Consider the following 13854-nt stretch of genomic DNA (forward strand, 5'->3'; position numbering starts at 1 on the left):
AACAAAGGCTTCAGTTTTATTGTTTCCAGTACACCTGCAAAAAAAAAAAAAAAAAAAAAGAGGCTGTACTCTCCACCATATCCTGCTTCCTTTTATCTTTGCCCATGTAACTTTATAGTGACTTACTCATTCACTGCATCAGACTTTGAAACAAAAGCTCCTACTTGCTACTGAAATAAGACAAGCACTCGAGGAGCGCCTGAAATTCATTTATCTGAGCCCAATCAGTGACATCATTGACTGCATCCCGCTAGCTGGGGATGTTCATCCAAGCTATGAATTTTTGAAGTGGCTGTATTCACAGAGATATATGAATCATCCAGACAGCTGCAGTTGTGAACAATGCAGATGGCTGCAGGTGGACAGGTGCAAGGTATCCAGAGCCAGGAAATTTGGTTTAAGTTTAACAGCCAACAGTTGTTTGGAGCTGGAGCAATCCTGTAGAAATCATTGGAGATTTTTAAGAGCAGGTTAGACAAACACCTGTCAGCAGGTCCTCCAGCAGGAGGGGGAGCAACGAGGGCAATTGCCCCAGAGGCTGGTGATTCAAAGGGGCCTGAAGCTGTGGCAGCAGCAATGGCTGAAGCCGTGAGCTCTTTAAATTGCCTCCTAAGTGCTGTGCCGTGTGCTTTGGGCAGCGCTAAGTGGGGGTTCGCCACACTCTGGGCCGTGAGGGCTGGTGTGGTGGGTGCATTTTGGGTGGTACTCAGGGCAGGCTGTCTGTGGCTCCACTCCTTCCACCTGAGGGCCTGCCCCTTCCGGAGCTGTGCCCCTCCACACCTTGCCCAGAGGCCCACGGAAGCTGTCGGCACCCTTGCCTGTCAGGGATAGTATAGATAATACGTAGGGGGATGTCTACACTACAAAGTTAATTTGAACTAACAGAAGTTAGTTCGAATTAACTTTGATAGGCGCTACACTAGCGCTCTTCTAGTTCAAACTTAATTCGAACTAGCGGAGCGCTTAATTCGAACTAGGTAAACCTCATTCCACGAGGACTAACGCCTAGTTCAAATTAAGTAGTACGAATTAAGGGCTGTGTAGCCACTTAATTCGAACTAGTGGTAGGCTAACCCTCCCCAGCTTTCCCTGGTGGCCACTCTGGCCAACACCAGGGAAACTCTTCTGCCCCCCTTCCGGTCCTGGAACCCTTAAAGGGACACGGGCTGGCTTGGCACGGCTCGAGCCAGCCATCCGCTGCCAGCCAGCCCTCCGCCTCTTCCCGGGACCAGGCTGGCGGCTCCCGGGAGCCTGCCCAGGTCTGCAAGAGGCGGGCGACTGCCTGGTCTAGTGCAGACATTGTGGACCTCATCCACGACCTCCGCACTAGGCACAGGAAAGTGGCCGTCTAGGGCAGGATAGCTGCCAGCCTGGCCACCAAGGAGCAGGTGTGCATGAAAATCAAGGTGGTCCAGTGAGACCCCCGACCCTGAGCCCTGAGCTTAGAATGGCCGTACTGGGTCAGACCAAAGGTCCATCTAGCCCAGTAGCCTGTCTGCCGACAGCGGCCAACCCTAGGTGCCCTGGAGGAGATGGACCAAAGACAATGACCAAGCCATTTGTCTCGTGCCATCCATCTCCAGCCTCTGACAAACAGAGGCCAGGGATACCATTTCTACGCCCTGGCTAATAGCACTCCTTGGACCCAACCTCCATGACTTTATCTCACTTCTCTTTAAACTCTGTTCTAGTTCTAGCCTTCACAGCCTCTTGCAGCAAGGAGTACCACAGGTTGACTATTTGCTTTGTGAAGAACAACTTTCTTTTATTAGTTTGAAGCCTGCTACCCATCCATTTCATTTGGTGTCCTCTAGTCCTTCTATTATGGGAAGTAATGAAGAACTTTTCTTTATGCACCCTCTCCACACCACTCATGCTTTTATAGACCTCTATCATATCCCCCTCAGTCTCCTCTTTTCTAAGCTGAGAAGTCCCAGTCTCTTTAGCCTCTCTTCATATGGGACCTGTTCCAAACCCATGATCATTTTAGTTGCCCTCCCCTCTCCCACCCTCTCTCTTCCCTTCTCCCACCTCCTTTTCCCAGTCTCCCCGAGTTTTGTTAAATAAAGAGAGTTTCTGTTTTTGAACACACGTGTCCTTTATTTTGTACATCAGGTAGGGGGGCTAGGGAGGGGTAAGTGGAAGGAGATGAGGGAGGAATGGGGTACGAGCCCCCGATGGGGAGGACTGGGGTGGCTCTGCGGGCTCCTCGGGGTGGAAGCTCTCCTGCAGCCCCCCGATTGACCCCCCCTCCCCGGATGGCAGCCTGCGGCAAGTGCAGCTGCGCTGATGGCCGAGTGCTGTGATGTGCCCAGTGTGGGCACTCAGGGCACTCCAAGCCAGGACTGCTTTGCTGTCCCTCATCGAGTTAGACAAGCAAGCGGGGAACCCTGAGAACTGTCTGTCCGGGGTGGGGGTCGGGTCCCTTTAACCACAGCCCTCGGCTAGCTGAGACAGCAGCTCCACGCTCTAAGTCCTAATCTGATGCCCTGCCGGCACTGCTTCCGGCCATCCTTAACCTCGGTTCAGGGCCCTCTCAATGTGGACATGCTAGTTCGAATTAGCAAAATGCTAATTCGAACTAGTTTTTAGGTCTAGATGCACTAGTTCGAATTAGCTTAGTTCGAATTAACTAATTCGAATTAAGTTAGTTCAAATTAGTGCTGTAGTGTAGACATACCCTAGTTTTGCCATGAATGAAGTGAACTAGACTAGACAACCTCTCGAGGTCCCTTCCAGTCCTATGATTCTATGAAAATGGTCTTCCAGGTATGGTTAGGTTCTTGAGCCTTTATGATACTGATCCTTTGCGATCAATAGAAATTGAGGGTGCTCAGCACTTTGTAAGATCAAGCCCTGCTCCTTGATTCATGCATGCATACTTTCTGTCTGTATCACTGGGAATTATCTTCATGCACAGTGGAGGAATCGACCCCTGGGATCAAACACAATTACTAAGAGCACTCTGGGCCCTCCTTCCTGTAGCACTTTGATGGAGCCTTCCTTTTTTTTCCATAGTTTGGGTATTCAGTTTATTGGCAAGAGGCAATGCTCTCATTTCCCTGTCTCATTTGCATAGAGTTTGTACTTTATACACTTATAATGAGGAGTTTTTCTTTGTCTAGGTCTGGCAGCTCGTTTGCAGTTGGACGTTCACCTTCACCCATGCCCTACCCGCTTGCTGTGATTTGAATGAGTAATCCCTGACATTTTATTCTGAAGCAGGTGGCTCTTACACACCCTGACTCCCACATTCAAATGCCACAGGGAAACAGAGGAAGGCACATGGACTGTAACTCGTTCCATGGAGCTGAATAGAACCATCCGCCATCCATTGAATATTAAAGGTAAATGTATTCATGGAAAAGTAAAGTTTACTCTGAATAAACATGCCTCTTGTTCACAGTGGGCTACAGGGACATTTGCTATTGAAAAGGCTGATTGCTATAGAAATAGTAGGTTCTCACCTTATCTTTATCTGCTTTATATTAAAAATATACTCAGTAAAAAAACACAGACCAAAAAACCCCCAACACCACCACCACAACCAAAAACCCCCAAACCAACCCTTGGATCTGAACTCCCATGAACTTTGAGGAGATCAAATTCTGAACCTGGAGCTGATCTGACTTTTGTGCGTGGCTCCAAATCAAAGCCTAGATATAGGCCAGACATTCAAAAGCCAGAAGTATAATTAAATTTCACAACTTGAATCTTTTTCTACTTTAGAGAAGCAATTTGGTAGTAACTTAGACTGGAGCTCTGAAAGATCTTTGCCCTTCAAAATCTTCAGAAAGTGTGTGCGTTATTCCAAAAGTGCCTCTGAATTAGAGATCATCTTCTCAATAGTGCAAATTGATAGCTATGTGATTGTGAGGCAAAGCTGCACAGTTCTAGGCCTGTGTTGGAACTGTGACCAAGACCCTCTAAAAGTCAAATACCAGTGAACTTCAGAGCAAAATGCTTCAATATCTTATAGAAATAGTCCCTCTCTGATGCACTTATAGATGTATGAGGGATGGACAAGGTCTCTTAAGTTATCTAGTTCATTTATCTGTCAGTGCTCGATGTTTCCTGATGTACATTTGTTTGTGTTCCTAAGTCTGTCACATGGTTATACACTACCCCATTTCATAAGGAATCCTCCATTCAAAGGGCCAGATTCTAGCCTCTATTCCAGGAGTTTTGCACCGCTCAGTCCCCTCCCTCCATCCCCCGCATGCCCAGCTGGCATATGGCCACCATAGTGACTATTTGTTCACTTAAGCCTTGGGGTAAGGAACATGATCAGGAACATGGGGGTGACCACTGTTCCCTATAAACTGAGCACTTGGGCAGCTGCCCAGGGGAGATTCAAAAGCCACCCAGCTGATTAGTGGAGTGCCCACAGCCAGCAGCATGTGTTTCTATTGGTGGTGCACATCCACACATGCGTCAGTGTACATAACAAAATGTATTGTGCACATGGACGGAAAAAAAATTAGAGGGAACATTGGGTGTGGCTGGGGCATTTCTATACCCCAGTCAGTGACTTCCTGCTGTTGGAATGGATCCTAAAGGCCATGGGCAGCTGGGCATAAGATAGATCCCTCAGGCTGCCCTTCCCAGCTTCTGGCCAGCCCTGGGGATCAGGAAACTACGAAGGCGGCTAATGCCACTTTTGACCCCCCTTTTCTCATTGGTTCTTTGCCAAGCCAAACTTAACGAGACTAGAGAGACTGGCTCAAAGTAGACAGATGTGCTTTGGTGCGTGAAGCATGAAGGGGCACCCTGAACTTAACTGGAGATCAGTGAGGAACCTTCATGCTCCCCCCCACACAAACCCCATCTACATCTCCACCTCAACATGCCACTTACACCTTCTCCTCGACATGCCAATGCCTTTTTCCACCCCGGCCTAGGAATCAAATAATCTAGATATATACGCAGCCCAACCCAAAGAAATAATTTGTACTAAATAAAATAGTAGCTAGGAGTGCAGTAAGACAAAACCATTTTATTTCTGAAGTCCTTTTGCGTAGTCAGGGCTAGACTTGCCAGACCCTTACTAGCATTGTGCTTTTGAGCTCCTGCTTTTCCTTCATAGCAGAGTCCGTGGCTCCAAGGATGCTGTACATATCAGATTCAGGTAAAAAGCCACCAGGAAATAGGATTTAAAAAAAAGCTATTTAGGGAGGGGACCCTCGTGGTTAATCAGAGCAGTATGCAACTGTATGTCAGTGCTTGCTGTATATGTGCTCTCTTTTTGCCTTTATAAAATAAGTCAGAAATGAAACTCTCTGCACTGTCGTTTTGTAGTCAAGTGAAGATGTTCCAGGGTCATTGAATCTATTTACAACACAGACTGCTTGGAATCCCTTAATTAATTTATTTTGCAAGGATTAGGAGATATTTTGTCACATGACACCCTTTGTTTCTGCTCACTTTCCACATACAGCAACATGTCTCATGCAGCAGGACTCAAAACCTACTGTGTCTTCTACCCTGCTCACAGCCTTTGGAAAGCAAACCTGACACATCATGTAGGCATTTCTGAAGCCATGTATTGCTACAGTGGTGTGGCTACCTAATAAAAGATTGTATGACCAGAATCCTACAGTCCCATGCAACCTTAGACCAAAAGTTTTAATGTACCTTAGAAAGCCCTGACTTTGAAAGAGGCCTCAACTCAGCCTTCTCTTTTTCCTCCTCCAAGAGAGAGCACAGTGTACCTGTCCTTCAGTAACATGCTGTTTCAAAATGGCAGGTTCCCAGGCCGGCAGAACTTTTAGACACTGAGGTTGCAGTATATAGAAAACCAAGTAATAAAAATATACAAGGGACACTAACAACTTCATTAGGGTTAACTTGTTTTTTTCCCTTGGTTCAGCACTCCCATTTGTTGTTGTGGGCTTAATTTAACTATTGAAATACAGAGAAGGGATAAATTCTTTTGTTTTATGAGAGTCATGGTCTGCCTCCCAAAACTAAACCTAGCCGGAAGGGAATGATGGGCATAAATTGTAACAAAGTCAGGAAACTAAGATGACCTAAATCTGCTTCTCTTGATGTCCATGGCAAAATTCCTGTTAACTTTGATGGGAAAAGGAGCAAGCCCTGTAGTGTGATAAAAACCACTGTCCTTGGAGGATCAATGACCTCAAACACTGTTTGATTTTGTTCCTTTCATGGTATATCCTTAAGTTCTACAGCTGACATTAGGGGGAAACAGAATTCTTGCAACATAGTCAGCACATCCCTTGATGCAACCTGGATGTAGTATGCTCTGAGGAGCAAAAGCCACATTCATTGTTGTAGTTTTATATGTGTTTACCTTGTAACTGGGTGACCTGAGCTGCCACAAACCTGTTTTAACTGCAGTGCTAATGGGGAAGGCTTTTCAGAAGGTAAGGTGTGTCTTACTGATTAGCTAAGATGAAAGCCACCTGACCCAGAGCAAACAGCTTCTGATCTGAATTTTATTTTAACCTTATTTACTTAATATAGAAGCATTAAATCAAGCAAGAGCAAAATGTTTTTACCTTATCCCTTGCTGTGCCTTTCATGGCTCTACAAAGTAGCTAGCCCATGAATTGATGTTAAATCTTTAATCCTATTGTGAAATTGGCTTTTTCCTGTTCAGTTTTGACTGTTCTGTAGATGTGGCAGCTACACAGGTGCGGAATTCAGAGAAAGTGGGTACATATAAAGTTAAGTTTCAACATGCAATGCAAGCACAAATGTATGTGGGGGGGCTATTCATTGCAGAATATTGTGTGCTAATGATTCAGACTTCTGCATGTCATTGTTAACTATGCAAAACAAGCTGCAGCTTGGAGGCGTTCACTGGCAGAACTGGTGTGGTGACTCTCTAGTTAATACTCACTCCTGGCACCTGATGCTGGTGAAGTCAGGGAGGTATTAACAGTGTCACGCAATGTGATTTGAGGAGATCTGCTTTACAGATGACTGATCCTTGAACCACTAAGAACACATAAGAGAGTAAACCATCTATACGTGGGCAGAAATCTTAGCAATACTAGCCTTGTTTCTACAAGTAAGTGTCTCATTAGAGAAAGCAGGCTCTATACTGTTCCCCGCCATTGGCTTCCTGTGTGATCTTGGCCAAATCATGTGATGTTTCTGTGCCTCCCTTTCTTCTTCCATAAAATGGGAACAATTACTTTTTCTTGATTTACAGGGAGTTGTGGGGTTTAACTCATTCATAACCATAAAGTGCTTGGTGATCCTTAACTGAGAGGTACTAGAGAAGTGTGCATCATTGTTATGTAACACTGATGCCGTGTGCCCTCATCTAGGGTACCGAGCAGTGTTTCTGGCAAGTTGAATGCTTGTGCAGATGCTCAAGAGAGATTCAAATGCTGGCCAGCTGATTGGCAAAGCACCCACAGCTAGGTTTTTTGTTTCTACTGGTGGTGCACATTTGCACATCTCAGCACATAAAAAATGCACGCTGCACATAGGTGGGAAAATTTTGCACATGGATGAAAAAGATTAGAGGGCACATAGGTACTGAGTTACATTTTGTTCTGTTCTCCTCTCTTCTCCATACTGGCGAGACTAAAGATGACTTTAGGGTGTGGTGGATTCCCCATCACATGACGTCTTTACACTAAAACTGGATGTCTTTCAAAACACCGGGCTTTTGTTCAACAACAAGAATGGGGTTGGTTCAGGAAATAATGAGTGAAATTCTATGGCATGTATTGTGCAAAAGGTCACACTACCTGATCATAAAAGTACCTTGAGGCCTTCGATTCTAGTCTGTGAATCAATAACATTTGCAGTTACATTAAGCTAAAATGGGGTAATCCAATCTTGTGCCTGAGAACATCCAGATGATTTCTGCAGGATTGATACTATCTAACGAAGTTGAAGCCGTCCAGGATACAGTGGGTGAAAAGGGATAAAGTATAGACAAAGTATATTAATTCAGTGTCAAATAGGGAAGAGAAACCGTACTTGTACAAGAAAAAAAACATACTTATTAATAAAATGTCAGTTGCTTCATGCTTCAGTTGTTAATCACACAGACTGCTGTGCTCTCTGAGTTCTCATGGGAGGGGCCTGGGAATCCTCATCTAACCCTCCCTTCCCTTGAATTATAGGGAGATTTCACCATGTATTACCTCTGCTCTGACGGTCCTACATCCTTTCAGTACTCCCGTCCTCTCTTTTCCCCCATTGGAGGCTCCCTCCTTGGATTAGTCTGCTCACCTCTCCCAGCCTCACTTGCTCTCCACTCCTGAACACCAGAGCTTTACAAAATGTTTGAAAGAAAACCTGAGCCAGCATGAAATGTGCGTGGGTGAGGTTTCCTTACAAGCACAAAACTTGAGCTAAGTTCATTGAAAGGTTTACTGAGCATATGGGTCAGATTCTCTACTCATGTAAACTTAGGATGTAAAATTATGTGAGTTTAATGAGTTAACTGGTTAACCATCACATATAACCAGTTAACTGTTACATTTGGCCAGTTAACCGATTAAATGGGATCCCATGGGCAGGGGCATCTGCTCCAGTGCAGCAGTGGGCCCAGCCCAGCTGGAGCAACCCACAATCAGCGTGGCTCCTGGCCCCATGGGGCTGGGGGATGGCAGACAACTGCTGACCCCTAGCCTCCAGCCCCATGGGGCTGCCAGTTAAGCATCACCCTTACTACACAATACTTACCAGTAGCTGATTATCACGTAACCAGTTAACCGTTCATATTCCTAATGTAAATAGGTGCACAGCTCCATTGACTTCAGAGGAATTTTGTCCATTTACGCCAGCAGAAAATGTGGTCTTCTGTGGGTAGGCATGGCTGAATAGACATACAGCTAAACCAGCCAACTGACCCTGGGCAGATCTATGGTTTTGCATCAAAATCTTCGCATGGCCCAGTTGAGAAGATTAACATTTTGCTCTTGGTTATTCTGGTATAAATACAGAGGAATGCCACTGATTTCAGCAAAGTCACTCTGGATTTACAACAGCATATCTGAAAGCAGAAACTGGCCATATATCTTGAACAATATAACTATCACTCCCTAAAACTAAAGCCTGTGTTAATTCAAGCTCTTGTTGTTAGAGTTAAAGAATTTAAGACAGGAATCACATCCGATGTAGTCACATTAACATGGATCTAATTCTAAGTAAGTACAATGATAGCATAAGGTACTCTCTCCAGATTATTCTAAGAGATGTATGTTTTGCTATGATAATGTGCATTTAGATCCAGAAGTATTTTAAAATTCTAAACCTATGCAATGCCTAGTCCAGCATGCAACTTAGAGGAATTATATTCTATCACACTCTCTGGATTTCTGACATCACATCTGTGTTGCTATTTGAAGAACTGTAAACTTGATTGTTCTATAGGAGTAGAGCCTACTAGGTCTCTGGTTCAAATCCAGTTTAGGTTGAGTGCTGAAAAGTAATTGCTGGCTGTTCTAGATCCTATGTGAAACAGCTCGGGTGAGCTACCTAGTTACTTGTCTACATTTCTTCACCACAACTGCTCCTAATTGGCTGTTTCATTGTGAGTGCCAGCATAGAGAGGCTGAATTCCCCACTCACTGTTGAAAGCTCCCTCCAGAATAAGACTGGGGCACGACTGCAGGGAAAGCCTGCATGTGTACTTCTGGGCTGCACCTGTTCTCTGGATAAGGGGAGGACTTTAATCTCCAGGGCTGTTGGTCTGCCAGCTTCTATGTCTTTATGAAGATGAGGGTCCTCTGTGTAACTAGTGTCAGAAATATCTTTTGCCAGCAATAAAGTCTCAGTCTCTCAACCCTTTCAAACTAAATTAACCCTCCACTCTGAAGCTTTCCCCTTAGTTCTGCTCCAGGTAGTGGAGGGCACAGGGCAGGCCTTTTTTAAAAGGAGAAAATATAAAGTGAGGGAATGGAGGAAGGGATTGAAATTTCCTGCAAATTAAGGAGCTTTCAGTCTGGCTTGTGTGTGGAGCCAGAGCATTGCCTTCCATTGCAGCTAAATGTCTGGCTCCATTCACCTAGCTGGGACACAAGAGCAGTTGCTGGGACTGTATGAATGTACAAGAGATTAGCAATATAGGAAAACACCTGCTTCTATTTAAGTGATCAGAGAGAGAACAAAGGGCAGGAAAAGCTATAGCCAGAGCTACACAGGGTTGGATGAAAACTAATATGAAGCCTGAGATTGGCAGTTGGCAGCCTTACCCATCAATTTACAGCAGTTGAGAATGCACCAAATCTTTGAATGTGAAGTCTTGCTGCTAGGAAGATGAAAGACTTTTTTCCTCCTCTTTTTCCACTTGATTGAGGGGACAGAGGAAACAAACAAGAGCGGGTAGACAAAGTTAGACAGAGCAAGGTGCCAACCTGTTATGCTTTATAATAGTCTGTAAGGAAAGGCTGATACTGCAACAAGAGGGGAAAAGTGGCAACACTGAAATCATGGTTTAAAAGTTCAGGCTCAGCTTCCCTTTCCTTCTTTGTAAAGAAGCATGTCCTTGGATACCTCAAGGCAGCATTTCTCAAACTCCACTGCACCATGTGCACCTTCTGACAATAAAAATTACTACACCACCCCAAAAGGGGAGACAAAAGCCTTTCCCCATCTGAGCCCCACCATTCTGTGGCTGCGTCTAGACTGACATGATTTTGTGGAAATACGTTTAACGGAAAAGTTTTTCCGTTAAAAGTATTTCCGCAAAAGAGCGTCTAAATTGGCACGGATGCTTTTGCGCAAAAAGTGCTTTTGCACAAAAGCATCCGTGGCCAGTATAGATGCGATTTTGCGCAAGAAAGCTCTGATGGCCATTTTAGCCATCGGGGTTTCTTGCGCAAAAAATTAAGGTGCCTGTCTACACTGGCCCTCTTGCGCAAGTATTCTTGCACAAGAGAGCTTATCCCTGAGTGGAAGCATGAAAGTATTTGCGCAAGAAGCACTGATTTTGTACATTACAAAGTCAGTGCTCTTGCGCAAATTCAAGCGGCCAGTGTAGACAGCTGGCAAGTTTTTGCCAGTCTAGACACACCCTGTGTGTATTTGGGAGTGGGGGGGGGGGGGTAAAACCCAGGGGCTTCACCTCTAGGCAGGGGGCCTGTAACCTGAGCCATGCTGCCCAGAGCAGAAGCCCTTGGGCTTTCGCATCTGCCCTGTGTGGTGATGCTCGGGCCTGGCAATCCACTTTGGGGTCCTGGCCCACAGTTTGACAACCTCTGCCTTAAGGGCTATCTGAGATTCCTTGTCTTTGAAATGTTGCCCGCCATTTTTAGGTGCCCAGTTTGGCAACTTTAAAAATCAGGCTTCCTGTGTCTCAAACACTGAAAGAAAGGTCCCATTGACTTCAGCTGGAACTTTGGGGGCTCTGGAAATCAAGCCCAGTGTAGGCTGGAGTGGACTGTGCAACTTTAAGACACACTAAAACATTAAGACCCCCCAAAGTAAAATTATATTTATGTATATACTTATACCCACACGTGCTCATATTCGTTTTAACCTCTCCGTCCCTCCATTTTCCTGTCTGTAAATTTGGAGTAACAATGCTGATCTACTTTATGAGGCATGAGTATGAACCATGATTCATAACATGTTTTGGAGATTTGTAGTACAAAGCTGCTTTAGAAACACAACATATTTTAAGTGTTATTATGCTGCTTGCTATAATGGCCTGAAAAGGCATCTCTTGTGTTTCTAGCTGGTAACTACACCACCCAACTGTGCCCTTATGGAGATGTTGTGCATGAACTAGTCCAGGGGTGGGGAAACCTTTTTGGGTCAGGGCCAGTTGACCCACAGAAAAATCAGTTGGGGACCACACACAAGTGAGATTTTGTGGGTTCCAGCCCAGCAGTGAAGTGGCGAGGGAAGACCCTGAGTCTCGAAGGCCAAATCCAGACAAGCCAGGGGCCACATCTGGCCCCCAGGCCTGAGGTTCCCCACCCCTGGTACTAGCCAATGGCTTATAATGCTCTCCTTAATGCTACAACAGGATCCGTCCCTGGTGCATGACGATAGACAAGAGGCTCTTTTTACCTTTTTATCTCTCCCTTATTCAGCAATACAGGTCATGGCACAGTTTTGGCTTTATGGAAGTATAACTCTGCACTTTGTCCAGTTGGATTGCCTGGCCTAACTCATCATCTAGCTGAGGTGAGGGGCAAAGATAAGAGGTTACCCTCCTTTGTGCTTATCAGATTCAAAAAGTCCTTTTCCCCTTGTGCATTCAAATTGGTCCTAAGGCTAATTTCCCTTCCCTCTTCCCCACTGCTTGTGCTGCCTTTAGAATCGATAAGAAAGCAGACCCAAAATGTACCTCTGATCTTACACTACAGCTCAGGCAACATGTTCCAGCTACAGAGTGTTTCTTCTCTCCAGGTGACCGCACCTCTCCAAATACTAGGAAGATCATTATGTTTCTCTTCTCCCCCTTCGCTTGCCTGACATGTTAAGACACAGAAACCTGTTACTGCTATGACTGATTCCTGACCCACCAGGTGGTGCCTTGAGTTGAACTTTGCTCTCACAAACAGTCGGTTTCACATATCATTCTCCCATTGAGCTGACGCACCCATCTGTGTAGAGTTTAGCAATTCTGGTAATGTGTACAGCTGCTGTGATCTCAGGTGATTTTGTTAAGGAACTTTGCTTGAGGATAAGGACTTGCATGCATGGGCAGAGTGGGCACAGGATTCCACGCACAAGCTACTTTCATTACAAAGCTGAGTAAAACTAAAGTCTAGACTCTCAAACTGGTAGTATAGGAGACAACCCCAAGAAATCCAGTGTTACAGGAAGTAGGACAGGTGACCATGTGCTTCTTTGCTCTAGGTCACTACTTGGAAAAGAAATTGCCATTCAAGTTCAGTGATCAACTAGTCCAATAGCTTGTCATCAAGAGTGGTGAGAACAAGGTAGGAAGAGAAAGGTACAAGAAACCTTGTAAGGATGACCATGAAATAACCTGTCCATAGGTAGGGTGACCATATTTGACCAAGGCAGTCTCTTTTCCAATCCCAGTCCTGGCATCCCAATTTTTTTTGGCAAAAATAGGCATTTGTAAAAAAGTGGGGTGTAGATGAATATGGGGGGCCATGCCAGTGCTAAGCAGGGGGCAGGCAGAGCTCAGGCTGGGGGGCAGGCAGGGCTTGAATAAGCAGCAATGCCAACTCTAGGGTCATGTGGGGTGGTGAATGACTTAGGCAAGCTCCATGCAGGGAGAGGGCCTCAGGCTTCAACACAGTGCCCTGTTTTCCCTGTGGAAAGTTTAGTCACCCTATCCATAAAGGATATTTGCTCTCAATCCAAGTCATAGTGTGTTTGACTTAATGAAGCATGACAGTTTACATATTTTGTCCTATCTAATGTAGTTCTCGTTAGACATTTAATGTCCAATTCTTTTTTGGTTCCTACCACACTCTTGGGGTATGTCTAGACTACATACCTCTGCCGACAGAGGCATGTAAATAGGCTACCCGAAATAGTCAGTGAATCCAAGATTTAAATAACCCCGGCTTCAATAAAATAAAAATGTCCACCGCGCTGTCCTGGCTCAGCTGATTGTTGGCACAGCGTGCAAATCAAGACGCGGATCGGTCAACAAGGGAAGCCTTTGTCGACTGTTTCCTTATGCCTCGTGAAACAAGGGATCCGTGTCTTGACTCACATGCTGTGCCGACAATCAGTTGAGCAGGCACAGCGCAGCGGCCATTTTTATTTTAATGAAGCTGGGGATATTTAAATCTTGGCTTCACTGACTATGTCGGGTAGCCTATTTTACATGCCTCTGTCAGCAGAGGTATGTATTCTAGACATACCGTTGGTGTTGATCATGTGAGCAGCAGGTAGTTCTATAGGATAATTATCTATTGTGTAAAAAACATC

The 13854-nt window shown here is 45.2% G+C and overlaps 1 protein-coding gene across 4 annotated transcripts in view; it reads left to right on the plus strand.

The window, feature by feature from the left end:
- The window catches only part of TTLL10 (tubulin tyrosine ligase like 10), a 261339-nt gene that overhangs the window by 112917 nt on the left and 134568 nt on the right, over window positions 1-13854 (plus strand). For 2 of the 4 annotated variants that reach the window (XM_075906186.1, XM_075906189.1), the window contains one exon: window positions 3126-3347. The exons of the other annotated variants lie outside the window; for them this stretch is intronic. The gene's annotated coding sequence lies outside the window, so the exon portion shown is untranslated. The remainder of the gene's footprint in view (window positions 1-3125; window positions 3348-13854) is intronic. 4 annotated transcript variants of the gene reach the window in all.

This window comes from Pelodiscus sinensis, chromosome 23, assembly GCF_049634645.1.
Source record: "Pelodiscus sinensis isolate JC-2024 chromosome 23, ASM4963464v1, whole genome shotgun sequence".
In the NCBI taxonomy this organism is placed as follows: Eukaryota; Metazoa; Chordata; order Testudines; family Trionychidae; genus Pelodiscus; species Pelodiscus sinensis.